Genomic DNA, 13,240 nt, shown 5'->3' with positions numbered 1-13,240 from the left:
CGGCATCGAGAGCTGTGGCGCCGTGAATCTTCAGGGGAGCGCGAGAGGCTCCTGGAATGACTATAATTGCAATACCACCTACGCTTTCTTCTGCTACAGTGGTAAGTTATCGCGGTGCCACTTCGACAGCCTTATGGGGGTAACCTTGCGGGGAACGTCGCCGGCACTTTGCTATTCCGCGACAGCTTGTCCTGTTCGCACTTGTGGTGGCCCAGAGTCGGTCCCAGGGTGCACTGGGTGCAGTGGTTAGCATTGCTGCCTCGTAGTGCCTGAGCTCTGGGTTCAGTATCTGGGCTGTTGTCTGCATGGAGTTTGAATGTTCTCCTTGTCTTTGCGTGGGTTTTCTCCTGCAGTACGAAGACATGCTGGTAGGTTTTGAATCGGCTCCTGGGAAAATGAGCTGTGGTGTGTGCCCTGTGACGGACTGGCATTACTGCCAGGGTTAACCCTGCCTTGCACCCGTTGCTTGCTGGGATAGATTCTGGAGCCACCTCCAGAGCACCAGTCTTTTGTAATATTGTAAGTGATGTTTTGACGTCCTTGACCATATAACTGTCCCTCAGACCAGGCAGGGTGAATCACTTAATGCTACTTCAGAATGGGGTTTGCCTCTTTTTTTGTCTTCTACGCTGTTTTCATCCTTTCCTCCACAGGGAAGAGAGTAAGAATATTAATGGACTCGGAAGTGAATCCTAATGACCCAGATGTTAAAGAGTGGCTTCTGGTCCAGGTATAGGAAATCGACTACTAGATTGTGTCAGTGTGCATAGGTGGCTTGCGATATTACAGGCTCCTCGTAAAGAAGAAACTAAGCAAATCATACTGTTGGAGCTGCAGTAGACAAAAAAGATCATCCAGTCAATGCTATGCATAATGAGCCACACATTGCTACGTTATACAGAAATCAGAAATACACTCAATCAAAATGTTTGTCACACGTTACACGCAGTGGGTTCCTACCAATATGAATCATTATTGGGGATTTTCTTTGGTTAAAAAGCAGCATTTTAGGAATTCAGGAAACAATCAGATGAATATAAAGGGATAGTGTACTTATTATTGTAGTGTTACCTCACCTGGCTGGGGAAATCATTTGTGAAGAATGAGCCAGGGAGGCAGACGCAAGGGTCAAGTTGGGATGGAGGGAGGGGAGCAAGAGAAGATGAGCGCAGAGCTGTGGACAGACTGGGAGTATTTATAAACTGAGTTGTGGATGTGATTAATAAACACAATACAAAACAGACAGAAGAAATTACTATTATCTTCCTTTTGGCATTTTGAATTAAGAGAGCATATGAATAGGCCCAAAAGTGTAGGGTAGAGTTATAGAGTTAATAAGGGCTTTAAACTAGAATATAAGAGAGAGAATACTGGAGATCATAGTTGCGGTTATATCGAAGCGCTGACCTTTCCCTTGCTGGCTTTGTTTATTGTATCATGCCCGCTCACGTTGGATTGCTCAAAGACCCTTCCCAGTAACCACAGCAACCGACGTGGCCACCTGTCAGTCACCTGGTTGCCGTGACAGTGCAATCGGGTGGAAGATCAGTTCCACCTGCTCACAGTTAGCCACCACCTGCCTCCTTATCCAAGGGAATTGACAATCAGCCCCCCACTCGCTCAGTGTTAGGGAGTTCAGGCTTGAGCCTTGGTGTTCCTTAGTCAAGTTTTCCTCGATGCTTTGACCCCATTTCCCTCGACCTTGCTCTTGGATTGCCCTTGTGTTTGCTCCTTGGTGTCGAAGATTTCTCGCCTCGACCTCGTCTCTTAGCTGCTTCGCTTGGGTATCTATCGGCTCCGGGCTTTGCTTGCTTTCGACGTCTCCTCTCTGGCTGCCTCCCTGCTTCGTTCTGCGACTTCGAATCCCACTATGTCCCACGTTTTCCAGAGCGCTCACTCCAGCTGCCACCTCCCACTACAGACCACTATCACCCACCACAGGCGCTGTCTGCTGCTGCTTCCCTGTTTATGCCCGGCGATCGCGTCCTCCCTGCCGCGAAAAGACCGCGGCTCTTGTTCAGGAAGACGTACCGGGCCCTGATTTCTGACCCGGGCTGCTGTGGTACTGTCCCCTCCGCAGGTGACGAGAGAGCTGTCCAGGCACACCGAGCTGGGCAACACCAGCCTGCGCTGGGGCCAGGAGGACAATGGCGTGGTGTTCTCGAAAGACGAGGAGGAAGATGGTAAGATGCTTAAGAGCACAGCCTTGGCGTCGCGCATTCTGAACGCCAGGAACTTCATCGGTGATGTCTTTGCTCCACAGGGCAGTGCCACCCCATGTAAGACTGAGTTTTAAGGAGAATAAAAATGGTTGGTTAGTTGATGGTTGATGACATTGAAACCACAGATCAGAACAGGTGGACTTACAGTAAGTGGAATATGATTAAACATCAGATTTTCAATTTTGACAGTTTAGAGACTAACAATAGACTAAACAGATTATGAACATCTATTCTACACAGGGGGACGTAGTGGGATCTTTGTAAATTATTCCATGTATTATAAGTACATGTGTACAGAACAAACACTGAGCTCTAATAAGCTGAATTGTCTATTGGTATCATTAACTTTTCATATGTTCTTAAGTAATTTGATTTGTTATAAATAATAATTATTGCTTACACTTATATAGCGCTTTTGTGGACTCTCCACTCAAAGCTCTTTACAGGTTAATGGGGATCCCCTCCACCCCCTTGTGAGCAGGGTGACAGCTGATCCACTGTGAGAGCGGACGGGAGTGTCTCCCTCTACTGCACGGACACTGGAATTCCGGGATTAAGCCGCACTTCCTTAGTGACCGTTGCTATGCACGACTTTCGTTTTTTTTTTTTATTGCAACAGCAAAAATTCATACCGTACAAACAAGAGTACATATAACATATAACACCAATAACACTGTCAGGGGCTACATACTGTAATACAATTGCACCAAAAAAAAGACTAAACAAGGTAAAAAAAAGATAAGGTCCACACAACTCTCACATTCTTACATTTAGAAATACTGTATTGTAGATAACGCCCTTATGCCTATTTTAAACTTTTCAAACATGTGTCTCAGACCATTTCATTTAATCTATATAATAAAGTGTAGTATTAATGATTTAAAAGGAACATACTTCAAGGAACTTCTTGAAGGAGACATACTGTATATATCTGTGCATACTCAAGGTTATAGTGCTACTTAATCACGCTGGCATGTAGGGAATAAATAGTGGATTATAGTGACCATGCAGCTTGGTGTCGGTCACCAGAGTAATTATCTGGAACTGTAGTCGACTTTCATGAGCGTAAGACATCATCCAAACTAGGTACTGTGTAATCATCGTGGTCGTAGCTACTCTGTCATCCAATGGAAGCACAAGGCACCTGCGTTCAAGTCTTTTGTGAAGTCATGTGCATGCATCCAGGATGGATAGTGGTGTACCCTGCTAGTCCAATAAGGGACACACACACACAGATGAATATGCAGACTCCACCCCGACAGCACTCTGGGTCTGGAATTGAACCCGGGGCCTCTGCAGTACGAGGCAGCCAAGCAAAACCACTGAGCCACAGAGCTGTCCCCCAGGTACTCCATATATATTGAATAAGGAGTCTCAGAGGCTCCTTAACACAATTCTAGCTCCTTAACCTGAAGCACTGGACAATAATGAAACAGGCCAATTTCTATAAAATAAAATAAAAAGCAAGCTCGAGCTAAATCTCTTCCTACAAAGTGGATGTCCAAAAGCAAACAGAGTTTTAAAAAATGCATCGCCATCTCGGACTACAACACCATGCTTTGACCCCCCCAGGGTGGTAGAAACATTCGCCACATAATTACTCTGTAATCAGACTTCCTGCGGTTTCAATGTGAAATATACATCTTTCAGCTCAAACGTATTCTTGCTCTGTGGTGTTGTCATTGGAAGTTTATTAATATTCGTGTCCCGCATTCATGTTCCATGCGCCTGAAGTGTGTTGCCATCTTAAACAGCTTAATAATAAAAGTTAATAATAATCCCTTACATTTGTATAGTGCTTTTCTGGACACTCCACTCAAAGCACTTTACAGGTTAATGGGGATCCCCTCCAGCCCCACCAGTGTGCAGCCCCACCTGGATGATGCTCCAGTCCGCTCAGCACACAGCAGCTCTCAGTGGGGAGGAGAGCAGAGGGATGAAGCCAGTTCAGAGATGGGGATAATTAGGAGGCTGTGACTGGTAAAGACCACGGGGGGATTAGACCAGGACACTGGGGTAACACCCCTACTCTTTTCGAGAAACGCCCTGGGATTGTTGATGACCACAGAGAGTCAGGACCTCGGTATTACGTCTCATCCGAAGGACGGTGCCTGTTTACAGTCTTGTGTCCCCATCACTATACTGGGGCATTAGGACCCATACAGACCGCAGGGTGAGCGCCCCCTGCTGGCCACACTAACACCTCTCCCAGCAGTACCTCAGCTTTCCCAGGAGGTCTCCCATCCAAGTACTGACCTGGCTCACACTGCTGGGTGTCTGTGGGTTGCCAGTTGCAAGTTGCAGGGTGATATGGCTACTGGCCAGCAGAGGAATCCTACTCCGTTGGGCCCCTGAGCAAGGCCCTTAACCCCAACTGCTCCAGGGGTGCTGTACAATGGCTGACCCTGCACTCTGACCCCCAGCTTCTCTCCCTGTCTGTGTGTCTCATGGAGAGCAAGCTGGGGTCTGTGAAAAGACTTTGTGAAGACAGTGGTAAAAATGGCACACAGCACAGCTTCTTCTGGTGCAAGATGACTACAGCCCCTGCTGCCATCACACACAGAAGTGCCAGAATCACCCTGACATGCAGTCTGGAATCCAGGCGGTCAGAGTTCAGACATTACCTGTAGTGTTATCTTAAAAAAATCATAAAAAAATAAAGAAAGGGGCCACAGCCACCGCAAGGTTGTATGAGGTTCGGGGGCCTGTCTGGTGTGTAAAACACTCGGTTTCAGCAGTGTGGCTGTTGTATTTGAAATGCTATTGAGCCATGAAGAAGACCCACCTATCCCAGTGTATTACCTGTAGTGTTATCTTCAGAAAATCATAAAAAAATAAAGAAAGGGGCCACAGCCACAGCAAGGTTGTATGAGGTTCAGGGGCCTGTCTGGTGTGTAAAACACTTGGTTTCAGCAGTGTGGCTGTTGTATTTGAAATGCTATTGAGCCATGAAGTCGACACACCTATCGCTCTGTATTACCTGTAGTGTTATCTTCAGAAAATCATAAAAAATAAAGGAAGGGGCCACAACCCAAAACAAAGCTGGGAAAAGTCAGAGGACCTGCTTTGTGTGCAAAACATTTACTTGCAGCATTGTGGGTGCTTTGGTTTAAATGCTATTGGTTTGTGAACAGAATACCCCTATCCCAGTGCATTGTGCCACATTAAATAAAAGCACGAGAAAAAGAGATTCAGAACACAAAGCTGTGTCAGTGTTCTGTGTAAAAAGTCGGTATGAACATCATGGGAGCTGTTTTTAATAAGCCGCTGAGTAAAGAATATTTTAATCTTCCTGCTGTCAGTAGTATTGTGAACATAGGTGACCCTTACCTGAATGAAAACAGGACGTAAAGGAAGGGTTTCAGAAATCAAACAAAGCTTTATTCCCGTGCTTACAGTCTGGGTAATTGGAGACTGCGCTGTTCTGCTTCCTATGGTCAAATACAGGTTTTTCGCACGAAGCCGTATTGAACAGTATTTCTCGCGTTGTGAAACACAGCGTCCCCCGGGTTCCAGTTCGTGCGCAATTACGCATCGATGAAAAACCGGAGGTTTAAAAAAAGATAATTAGCTCACCGATAGTTTGATGTAAAGGCTGTGGAAATATCCAAAAATCGTGCTCTTTAAAATACATTTGGTTTGAAGGCGTTCTGTGCTTCCATTGCGAAGATATGGACAAAAGAATATTCGTGCTTGGTCAAAAAAATGTCATAAAAACGATAAAGTAAAGGCTGAGAAAGCATTCACAATATATTTTATAGACAAAGGAAGTATTCTCGCAACTCTAAGAGGTTTCGTGTAAACGCTACAGGCGTGCCAAAATCGTTTTCGAACTTCAAGCTAACTTTACCCCAGTATATTAATCACGGCCCGACTCACCAGGATCTGGGAGATGCTGTGGAGTTTGTCTCGAAACGAGTCCTGGAAGTCAGACATCGTGTTTCGGAAAACGTCTGAAACTTCAGACACGAACGATTTGAGCAAAACCCCCCATGAAACAGTGAAGCTCGTTTTCCTTCTTCATTTGCGCGATTTCGGCCCAGAAATCATTGTCTACAGACATGATTTTAATCAAGATCTGGCGGAGTTTTACTTCAATCGACTTCTCGGAATCATCTGTCCGGTTTTGGAAAACTTCCGAAACTTCGTCCACGATCTATTTAAGCACAATCTCCATGAAAGAGTGCGCCTCCGTTTCCAGATTAAGCAACAGATTCTCCATTTTTTTCAGAGTCGATCTGAAAAACACAAACAATTCCTGCAGCTGCAGTGGCTGTAAACACGTGGGTTTGAAGACAGAAAGCGAAACGTGGTCAAACAGAGGACTTCCGGGTTATCAGATTAACTTCCTTAGTGACCGTTGCTATGAACCACAAAAATATTAGTCGAATAATAATAATCTGAAAAAAATAGTCCAGAATAGATGTTTGCGTTATATTATAGTGTAACGTATACGGTCGACATTTTTTTATTTTTATTAAATGTGTAAATAATTTACAAATACAACTAGAGGAGCAGAAACAGATACAAGAGAAAAAAAAACACGAACAGAAAAAAAATTAACTGCCAGAGGTAACAAAGTAAATTATATTTTTTACATATATCAAATGTTTTCCTTGCTTTAGCATTTTTTTTTCATTTTTATAGAATTTAAATAATATTTCACTCCATCTGAAAAGTACTAAAAAGGGGAGTATTATTGGACCATTTTGATTAATGAATGTGAAATTTACCCAGAATGACTAATACATTTACTATAAATAAATACTCTTTTTTCCAAAGTTTCTCTGACAGTACATTATCAAAATCCTTAAACCTAAAAAAAACCTTTAAATGCCTACAAACAAAACTCTGCAAGTCCGTCCAAAACAACTTCACAAACACACACCTTACAAGTAAATGTACCAAAGATTCCCTTTCAATCCGACAAAAAACGCACAAATCATCCTGCTCATGCTTAAATTTAGATAGTACTAATTTGACTGGATAAAACCTATGAACAATTTTAAACGATATCTCTTTAACTTTATTTGTAATATAATATCCATCAGGAGTTGTCCATACTAACTTCCAATTTATATTTTCAAATGGTGCAATCCAAAAAGATCAACTTGATGCACATGCCTTTCCTGTATAAAGTAAAAATCATCTCTCATTTTTTTACAAAACAAATCACTTTTCTTTTTGCAACATTTCGAATACCATTAATTTAATAGAAACATCTACCTTAATTTCTTATTTATTCTGCACGTCTGCAGTCACTGTTTACATGTCTGCATTGTTTACTTGTATGTTGTCTACTGTTTGTACAGTATATTGTCTTGATGCACTGTCTGTACTTTGTGTAAAGTATCTAAATCTATGCTCTCGCAGTCTCCTTCCTCACCGCTCCTGCTCGCTCGACACTCAGTCTCTATGCCTGGGCTCATTGAATCTCTGTCCAAGTCTTTTGGATCTTAATGACTATATGAACAAAAAATAATTTCAGGTTTACGAATTTGACACCCACTCAATTCAGAGTGCACATGTTTCTTGTTACAGAGGGGAAAAAATGCACATGAAATTTCTCATGCTCACCTATAAGGCTCTGCATGGCTTGGCACCTCAGTACCTGTCTGAACTATTATCGCCCTACTCCCCACCTCGCAACCTTCTCTCTTCTAATTCTGCTCTCCTAACTGTCCCCCAAGCCCATCTACATTCTGTGCGTGACAGGGCCTTCTACTGTTCTGCCCCAAGATCTGGAACTCTCTCCCCAAGGATATCACAGAGTCACCTTCTCTAAAGTACTTCAAATCCAGACTCAAAACCCTCTTCTTCAGAAAAGCCTTTACTTAACTGGTTCCATTCTTCACCCCTCTGCTTTTCTTAGTACCACCATCCACGGTCTCCTCTATATATTGTAATTGTGTTTTATCTTGTGTATTTTTATTGTTGTTGTCATTCTGTAAAGAGCTTTGAGAAGCCACCTTTTAAGGCGCTATCCCCATGTACCCCATGTATTAAGAAGACCCCCCTATTCCAGTATATTACTTGTAGTGTTATATTCAAAAAATCATAAAAAAAGAAAGAACACTTTCACAACCCAAAGCAAGGTTGTATAAGGTGAGGGGGGCTGTATGTTGTGTAACACACTTGGTTGTAGCATTATGAATGTTGTGCTTCAAATGCTATTGAGTCATGAAGAGGACCTCCCTATCCCAGTGTATTGCATGTCTAATAGGTGCCGTATTGAAAAAATCATAAAAAAAACTAAAAGAGGTTTCACAACCCAAAGCAAGGCTGGGAAAGGTCAGAGGACCTGCTTAGTGTGTAAAACACTTACCTGCAGCATTGTGGGTGCTGTGGTTTAAATGCTATTGGCTTGTGAACAGCATCCCCCTATCCTAGTGCACAGTGCCACATTCAATAAAACCATGAGCAAAAGTGAGCAAAGCTCTGCCAGTCTTCTGTGTAAGCAATCATGGACATCATGATTTGAACATCATGGGTGCTGTTTTTAAAAAGCTGTTGAGTAAAGAATAGGAATTGTCCTGTAGAATGAAAACAGGAAATAAAGAAAGGGTTCCAGAAATAAAACAAAGCTTTATTCCCAGTGCTTACAGTCTGGGTAATTGGAAACTGTGCTGTTCTGCTTCCTTTGGTCATATATGGGTTTTTCGCATGAAACTCTATTGAGCAGTATTTCTGCGTTGTAAACGTACTGTATGTATACAGCGGTCCCCCAGTGTTCCAGATGGTGCGTAATTGCGCATCAATCAAAACCCCGAGTGTCAGAAAAGAATAATTAGCTCACTGATATGTTTATGGAGGGGTTGTGAAAATTTTTAAATTCGTGGTCTTTAAAATGCATTTGGTTTGAAGGCGTTCTGTGTTATATGATATGTGATATGGACACAAGAATATTCGTGCAAGAATATAAAAACGTCATAAAACGACAAACTGAAGGCTGTGAGAACATTCACAATGTACTTTATACACAAAATAATTGTATACACATAGCAATTGTTTCATAAAAACTCTACAGGCGTGCCAAAATCGTTTTCGAACTTCAAGCTAACTTTACCCCGGTGATTTACAAGAGGAACACTACACTACATTGGGCTATGCGTGTGACAAAACGATTACTTTCCGACCTCTCCATAGCTCGGTTGTTAGCTCTTAAGACTAGAAAAAGCAGCGAGTGTTTCTTATGTCCCTGGTTTGAATCCAGTTCAAAGGATGGTGTTTTCTTGTGCCTTAATCAAAAAGTGAAAATTGCAAATTTGTTTTTCACTTTGACGTTCACCCGAAAGCTCAGTATACAAAGAAGTAGAGGCTCCTTTTCTGAATAATCCTCACGTCTGATTGTTTTGCTAAGACCTTTAAAATGTACACTGTTGACTGTTTGCTCTTCCTAACACAATTAAAAAGCCGCCGACAAACTTACCGATCGGGAGTTTAGTTCAGTGATAGCACGCACTTAAGACGCTCCGTTTTCTATCGCCGGCGTCTCTGGATTCTTTTTAAACGCGATATCTTTTATTCTTCGTGTGTGAATTTCGGGGAGACTCATAAACCCTTTGTCAATTTAAAAGAGACATTATTTTAATCCAGACATAATGAAAGACGTAGTAATTAGACACACGTACAAAAACACATGAATCTAATTGAGAAAATGTTGAAATGATGTATTGCCAATAGCGGCTCTGAGCTCGCTGTGGTGCTCTATAGGAATGCAATACAAACGCCAATGGCACAATGGATAACGTGTCTGATTACGGATCAGAAGACCTCAGGTTTCTACTCTTTCCTGGTATAAACCAGGCTACTTAACACTGGCACCGTAGTGTGTGCGGTCCTACACAACCTTACTATCGACTGGATGACTCTTCAGTCCCATCTCCGATTCTTTCCGCACATTCCTGCTATTTCACCACCGTTATTGTAGGAGAACAGCCAAAGACACGAGAAAATATACTATTCCGAACAAATGTCTTAACTAATCACGTTGAAAAAGGTGACAATAAGTTTTTGTTTCTTTAACATAACCTTACATTTGCCTGTAAAGTTCACATTATTTTCTGTAGCCGCAAATCCCCAATATTTCTGCTGTCTCCCGAGAAACACAAGCGTAGAGTCAAATCATATTAAATAACACAACACATCTATTAATTTAACACCCAGATGTGACAGAGCGATACACACAGACTACACACAGCTTTTTATATGCGATAGTGAATTTGCAGGTATCCTGGCGAGGGAAGAGAACTGATATTAAGGAAATACATATTTAAAGGGGATGCAAGTCTTAAATGTGTTTTGTCACATCTGGGTGTTAATAGTTTTTTTAGCATTATTTATTGTGTTTTGACTCTATACTTGTGTTTCTCAGGAGACAGCAGAAATATTGATGTTTACATTTATATTCACATTCCCGGTGATATTGACTTAGGTACTTAACTATTTACTTGTAGTTTGACTCAGAAAATTGAAAATCTCTGCAAACATCAAGATTCCGGTTTTTCCGGTTATATACCACAATGCATTGCTAGTATTTATTATATTTACTATATTTATTATACACGTGTAAATTAATTACTGCGAAAATAATTTACTTCGTACACTGTGCAGAGTGCCGTATACTACTAGTTGCGGCACACACGATACATACAGTAAAAAGCCTCAGGCACTGTGTTAGATGTGTTTTCGACGTTATATATGCATTTATTCATGTCGTCGATTTTGCGGTTGCAATTCAACGTTGATTATACGTCGAGGCGACGTATATATACGTATAGCCGGATTTTCGCCGTGAATATACGTATATTCGACGAATCAATGCCCACTGGGAAACGTGATAACCACTACACTACAGAAACGGTGGGAAATCATGCCCAGCGGCCCAGCACTGAGCTTCGCCAATGTGATTCAGCTGCTTCCAGTGCCTTTATTGGAGTGCGCTGATGGACCGTGCTCTCTCTCCAGAGACCAGCACGCCTGTCATGGACGAAGTAGGAAAGGCGGCACCACATTCTAAAGATGAAATTGGGTTACTGAAGTGGAGAAAATCTCCTCTCCAGAAAGTGCAAATATCATCTTGGAGAGTATAAATCCTATTGCCGAAGCGCTGTCTACCAGAGTAACCCTCCCATCTCCTGCAGGTTTCCAAGCTGCAGCGATGATCAGTTCGTCTCACACGCGAGAAGTCTTCGGTTGGAAACAAGCTCTTCTCGCACGTTTTGCACATGTTCGAGTGGTTTTAATGTGGCTCCTTCGTACACGGTGCTGATCTTTTGGAAAGCAGGAGGCAAAACTGACACGTTCCCATACTGGGAGTTGAACCCAGGCCGCTTGGGTGAAAACCAGAAATCCTAACCGCTAGACCATATGGGAGCATGCAGCCATGCTGTTCCGGGCATCATGCAAGCAAACTATATAAATATGAGAAAACACGCAAGAGAGTTGTCACTCAGAGTGTCGAAGGGTCGATGTATACTGGGGCTCAGTTGAAATGCAACGTCAGGACTTTTCCGAATTATGTCACACGAAGAGAGCACAGCCTTTTCCGCCCTGCCACGTGTGTCTTGGTAACTCGCCGTGATTGTATAGTGGTCAGTACTTTGTGTTGTGGCTGCAACAACCCCGGTTTGAATCCGGATCACGGCAGAATAGGGGTGTCTGCTTTCACTACTTGCATGAATGAAGGCAAAAAAACAAAGTGCGCGATGAAACAAAATGCCGAAACCCAGGATCTCCTCCCTCCTTTGCAGTGAGCGCTATTTTTTTCGTTTTCCTTGCTCTTTTACTGTCCCTTTCCCCTCACGCGGAGACGGAAAACATGCCGAAACCATTTCACCCTGTGTTTGTGCAACTTCAGTCTGTGCAGGGACAGTAGATTGCGCAGTGGTGCAATCGGTCAACGTACGGTACTTATACAGCAGTGCACAGCGGAGTCATGCCAAGGTTGTGAGTTCGGGCCTCACCTGGAGCAGTGTGGTCTGTGTCTTTAGCTACTGAAAGCAACTCTTGAGTTCAGGTGCTCTTAGTTATTTGCTGGAGATCAGGTCTAAATTAACATGAATGAAACAAGTAAAGGTTTACTCTGTACCACACCCAAAGAAGGCTCCCAGCCGAAACGTTGTTCAGCATGGAATAAACCTTTACTCGTTACTTTGCAGCCCACGCATGCTGACACAGCTACTTACTTACATTACCATCAGCTGTGGACCCCCAGCTGGCCTGTACACAGATAGATGAGAGACGAGAGGAGCACGATGGAGTACCGAAAACTTGAAAAGGCTCTCGCAGTTAGATTCTGTGTCTTTGTTGTTCCCCAGATATGTTTTTGATATTCTTTTTGTTTTGAAGTTGTTCCGTTAAGTATTTTTTTGTTTTATTTTCTGTAGTAGTTAGACTACTACAGTGATTTACCTAGGTTCCCGGAAGGCTTCTCGCATCGTGGTTGTTGTGTTTTCGGGTTACAGGTATTTTTTTTCTTTTGACAGGACCCCACGCATTACTGTGGGACTAGTTAACTTTAGTTCTTACATTCTACCTGAAATTACCACATAAACTACTACTCTGTTTTTTTTAATAAAGGCACAAATGATGTTTTTTTTTTCTTGCGGCTGATTGGCAACGACCCTACAAGGGTCATTGCAACGAACGTGGCTGCTGAAATTTGTCAGCAGCTCTGTACTAAACCTGTTCTCAATTGCAACAAACCTAAAATAACATCTGCTGCCCGTTAGATGTTACTGATGTAGGAGACTAACTTAAACCACCTCTTCACAGGGTTTAAGTAGCTCAGTAGTGGAACAGTCCTTTGCATTTGAACTGTTCTGAATGTAGTGGAAATAATATGGTCACCAAGTAACGAACATACGCACCATTCGCTTGAAATATTTAGCTAAAATTGTTTTCTAGACTCCACAACTATTTACAATGAATTTTATCAATACATGTCTTTATTAATAAAAGTGTAAGTTATTAATAATAATTCAGATTAATGTATATCTTTATTAGTAGCCGTATTA

The sequence above is a fragment of the Atractosteus spatula genome, chromosome 10, assembly GCF_055471065.1.
Source record: "Atractosteus spatula isolate fAtrSpa1 chromosome 10, fAtrSpa1.hap1, whole genome shotgun sequence".
Lineage (NCBI taxonomy): Eukaryota > Metazoa > Chordata > Actinopteri > Semionotiformes > Lepisosteidae > Atractosteus > Atractosteus spatula.
Note: the sequence above shows the minus strand (reverse complement) of the source record.